Here is a 5,502-nt window from a genome sequence, read left to right as displayed (position 1 = left end):
TTGCAATTTTTCATCAAATTATGGCATACTTTTTGATATTCTTGACTTTTTTCTTAAGGAATTAATTCAATTATAACCCTTACAGATTGCTTGAGAATTCAAATTTTGAGTCTAATCGCAAGTTGAGGACTTTATCTTTATTACTGTGCAAAAATTTTAGTACCATGACTAAGTTTAAGATTAATTTAATGTAATAAAATTGAAAGTGCATTTCAAATATAATGTTCCTCAATTCGACCGGTCAACGAATCATAGCAAGTGAAGCTTTTTCACTTGAATGTTGTTCTACTTCTGAATGAATTCATAAAAGTGAGTTTCCCTATTTATTTTAATGATTAACTCAATTTTAGGTATTATTATTAATGTGTTGAACAAGCCAAAGTTAAATCTGTGACTTTATAGTTTTGTGGTTTGTTTAATTTTAAAAAAAATGAGTGGTCAAGTAGAGGAAAACTGATATTGAAGTGGTCGAGTAGAGGAACACTTCGCATTTTTAAAACATCTTAATTTTTTCATAATTTAAAATTATATTGTAACTAAATGAAGTTCACAATTAGATAGATAAGGATCTTTTCTATAGTTTTAGGCAAAAACTCTATCAAAAAAACACAAATTATAACAGTTTTTTCATAAGTTTTTCACAAAATCTATCCTTAAGTGGTCGACATAGGGTACTTCACCTTATTTATTTTATTTAAAACCATAAATTGCCTTTGTAACTGTGCTTTTCTTATAAGTGAATGCACAAGCGAGAAATATTTGGTCCATCGCCGTCTTAATGTTGGTGCCCAACCTTTTCCGGAATCATACAATGGAATTCCCGGTTTGCGGAATCTTTCATTTTGTTTTTCCCAGTTTGTCTTTGGAATCTTTGTCTTCAGTAATCTTTGTTTTTTGGAAAATTTGTCTTTGGAAATCTTTTCTTTAATATATTTTACAGAAGTATATTTTATTAATAAAATAGTGAAATTGCAACGGTGTTTTGGGAAGTTTTTGGTTTCGTCCTTTAGGGCAAAGGGAAATTTTCTTTATGACAGACAAAATTTCTGATACTTGTACAAAATGTATGAAAGACAAGAGTACCAAAGACAAATTTTCCAAATAAACAAAAATTACTGAAGACAAAGATTCCAAAGACAATCTGGGAAAAACAAAACTGTAAAAAAACAAAATGGAAAAAAACAAAGATTCCCGATCCGGGAATTCCCCTTATCAGGGGTTATAAACCAGGAGATAAAATACATGAAATGCACAAAATCGTAACTTGGATGCTATACCTTAAAAGTACTTTCACATCATTAACCGTTTACTGATTAATAACCGATTTGAACCGATTTAAAAATGGCAAAAAAGCAAACGAGCAGTAAAAAGTTCAAAATGGCCAGTTAAATTTTAAAAAAATGACCAGTAAAATATCTAATTATGGTCAATAAAAAACTTAAAGCTCTACAAAAATGGGTCTAATATGTATTTAACATTTAAATTTGACACAGATACAATGAAAAGCCCTTTATTTTCACTTTTCCAAGATTTGGACGATAATATCACTGTTTCAATTTTTTGTTACTGCTCAATTTTAACTTTTTACTGCTCGATTATACAATGGCTTTAAAAATCCCTCAAAAGATCGCCTGAAATTGAAAGAGTGACACAAGAGCTTTTTGGATTTTTTTTGAGTTAGGGGTCCATCTCTAAATGATTATTGCCCGGTTTGATTCCCCCCGGAGTGCCCCCAAAATTGATTAATTACTACATATATCATACCAATTCAAAACCGATTAGAACCGCTATAATCTTTTTAAAAATTCCAAGACCTTTCCAAAGAACCCGAACATGGTCCCATTCGGTTGGGAAATATGGTCACTAGGAGCTCTTTAATCTTCGAACTTGAAAAAAAATATTGGGGATGAAAGACATATTGATAATGCAGAAGTTGAATTATGTAGAGTGATAGGAAAGCAACTGTACAAGTCAATGCTAGTAAATTCTTGTGGTTTTGCAAATTTAACAATGAATTCGCACGTATTCTAAGCTATCTGACATTTATAAGAATCGCATCTTCAATAAGCTTAACTAGGCTTAGCAATAGCTTTCAAAAGACTCACCCCCGCATTGTGAGAGGAAGATGCCAGCAAATATTGAGTGGCGTGTGCGAGTGTCACACTGCAAAAAAAGTGTGACGCCCAGGAACGTGTTAGCTTTTAAGCTTCCACTTGGTGTAACAAAAATTCTCACGTTTGGTAATGCCTGAAAATCTTGTAAGCTAAATCGCTACTTTTTTGCTGCTAAACGGGAGAGTGAGAGAAATTCAGTGAGAGCTGAAAGATAAGCTGCGCGAGAAACAGCAGGAAAGGAGTGAAGTGAGAGAGAGATACAGTTCGGGCTCTCGCGTGCGAGAGAATTTTTCTCACATTACTGGAATATTCTAGAAGGCTGTGCCCCAGTGCAAAAGCAAATGGCGCAGTAAAAGTAATTCAAGTGCAATTTCTCAGTGAAAAGTGTTTTATAAATGTAAAATTTAGTGGCATATTAAGCTACGAGGACTTGGAAAATAGTGGTGAGTAATTTAAAAGCAAAATATTCAACTTAGATAAGTGAAAAAGCTCTTTTTGGTGCATGATGTTTCACGTTAGAAGTTCCTAAACTTTCAATGAAATTTTCACAACAAAATTGGATTGAGGAAGAGTATTTTATAGACAATGGCATCTCAAATTTGATAGAAATAAAAAAAAATTATTACTATCTTCTCCGTTATTAATATTTTTGTTTTCCAAAGCAGTTATTTCTCTGAAAAAAAAAAATAGTGATAAACCTAGATTAGCTTATTGCAGGTGAGATTCTTAACGTGAGTCAACTTGGAATGTGACTAAATACTATATATAAAGATAAAGTTGGAAGGACGTAATGCAGTAATTTTAAGAAAAATAGTTAAAATTTTGTATCGAATCCAAAATATCAAGGATTTGAATGCACTGGCAGTAAAATGATATGTGATCATTTTACTGATATGTATATCAGAATGCCCTCTATAATTTTGCTGAATAGATTGATTGATTTGATGCAATAAATTGCAATTTTCAACCGATGTATAACTTTTGACGAAAACTGCAAGTTAATATCTTTCTTATTTTATAATTTACTTTTGGCCACCCATATATTCGTAGTAGTGAAACACATTTTAGCAAAAATTGGTGCTGATCGGGGGACAGAAAATTTTAAGAATCTCACCTAAATTCTTTAAGTTCTGTATTATCAAGTTTAAATTTACTTTCGCTTTTTTTATTCTTGATTTTATTTATTTATTGTTCTTATAATTTGCAGTACGCAGTCAACTAACCGAAGAGGATGGATTCGAAAAATTTTAGATTCAGAGGGAGTTAGAATCTTGCCGGCAGCATTTCAAGAAGTCAAAACTCCGTATTATATCAAACGTCACGAGGAAGATGCGTCTGGAACCGCTGCCAGTGAAAACATTCTCGTGGAAAATCTAAATGTGATGCCTACTCTTATTGCGAAGGTATTAAAATTTTTTGATCAGTTAAATATCCAAATCTTTGCAAAAATATATTTAACTTTAAGTCAAAAACAGTTTTCATCGGTAAAATATTACATTTTGCTCAGTGATAAACCTAAAATTGATCAAAAATTACAAAGTCCGATCAAAATTACAAAGTCATCTCTTTTATTCAAAGACATCTTTTTTATTATCATTTTCCGCAACAATGGTTTTCATTTTGGGACCAAGATCAAGTTCAAAATTTCACACTGTCAAATATTTCCAAGTTCAAGATTTTAATTTAAAAAAAAAACTGTTAGTACCTTGATAATTCTAAACATTTTTGAGAAGTTTGGAATTATTTTAGGGAGACAGGAAGTTTGACATATGGTTTATATCTTGACATTTCATTAACATTTGATAGATTTGACATATTGCTCCTAATGGCCAAGGCACACCTTTCAGATCAGAAAGATTTCACGAAATCAAAATTCACATGTCTTTCTCACGCGTTTTCCATATATCTATTTCATTTTTTTCGCACTCCAAATTCGATTAAGCTAAATTCAATTTGTTGTGATGTTTAAAAGAAGAAGAAGAGTACATAAGAATGAGATAGACTTTTGCAAAGTGTGTAAGAAAGAAAGAGATTCGAATTTCGACTTCTTGAAATTTCCCTGATTTAAAAGGTGTGCCCAAGCCATAAGTTTTTGATTTTGGAATACCAAAATCCTGAAACTAAGTATTTTGTTTTTTTGTCTTATAATTGAGGCCAATATTTTACTTATCACATGAACTAAAATTGTATAATTTGAAATTTAAAAATTGTTTTTTTGCTGACCATTTTTTTGCTAAACAATTGCCCAATTTATTACAGACTAATTAAAACAATTGGCCTCCAAAATGATGCAGAGTAAAAATGAGACCCTGTTTGTTCTTTTGCGAATGCTTAAAATAATATTATTGCTCTCAAAGTTTGTGAATTTAATATTAACTAAGTTGATTTTATTGCTGAACTAATTCAGTCTTTTTAAATGATTTAGACAAAAAATCGAAAGAACCAGTTACGGAATTTAAAAAAATCTCCTTTTACAAGTCAGATAATACTTGTTAGATTTAATTGTACTTTACCAAAATTGACCTCTTCTTTATTCTTTAACATTAGTAATACTTATTTTTTTACTTTTTAGGAACAAATTTATTTTTTTGGAGCTTTACAAGTACTTTGGAGTTCAAAGAATTGTTCTAATCAACGGTGCTGAGCTTTTGAGAAAAACAAGTTCACGAGAAAGAAAGATGGCAATTTAAATAATTGCTAACCATCTTCTTCTTTAGCGGCCTCAACCCAACAAAGATGACAAAATTGCCTACGCAAAGGCAACCATGGAACTTTTTGTTGTTATTTAGGTTCAAATATTTATTGTTACTAAAGTAATTGTAAATTTAAATTTAATTTAGTGAATAAAACGATTATAATGAAAAATTGAATTTTATTTCCTAAGTGTATATAAATATTGGTTCAAAGTAATGCTAAATTTGTGTACACTTTGAGTACAAAATCACTAATATATTGTAAGCCATAAATTCATATTTTTGTGTGCATTTTGATAGCAAATTTATTAACAAAACGATGCCAAATGAATCTACAGAATGTTGCTAAAAACGCTTACGATTTGTATACAAATTTACCACACCAAGTGGAAGTCCTTTTGGCGCATCCCAAATGTAAGCGAATTCTCTCACAAATTTTTTTGAGTGCAGGGACTCAATAGTGCAACCCTCGAGAGTGGGTGAATTGTGTGAGGATCGAATAAAATATGGAATTGTGTGTCAGAGCATCAGACACCCGAGTACAAGAGTTTAAATCCCAGAAGTACAGCAACGTGCTCTGCACAGTCTCTGCGGAGCTCCAGCGGATCCAGTAACCCACCCAGCAATATGCAGGGCAATGGATTGTGTTTGGGAGAGTTGGAGTTTGGGGGAACAAGCACTTATTGGTTGTGATT

At 31.6% G+C, this 5,502-nt stretch overlaps 1 long non-coding RNA gene across 1 annotated transcript; it reads left to right on the top strand.

Annotated features, from left to right (window-relative positions):
- The first annotated feature begins 2,384 nt into the window (after window positions 1-2,384).
- LOC129802815 (uncharacterized) lies at window positions 2,385-5,024 on the top strand. Its single transcript, XR_008751819.1, has 3 exons — window positions 2,385-2,557; window positions 3,322-3,517; window positions 4,687-5,024. It is a non-coding gene; the product is annotated as an uncharacterized LOC129802815 (long non-coding RNA).
- Window positions 5,025-5,502: the final 478 nt, after the last annotated feature.

This window comes from Phlebotomus papatasi, chromosome 2, assembly GCF_024763615.1.
Source record: "Phlebotomus papatasi isolate M1 chromosome 2, Ppap_2.1, whole genome shotgun sequence".
In the NCBI taxonomy this organism is placed as follows: Eukaryota; Metazoa; Arthropoda; class Insecta; order Diptera; family Psychodidae; genus Phlebotomus; species Phlebotomus papatasi.
This window is presented reverse-complemented; position numbering and strand designations above follow the sequence as displayed.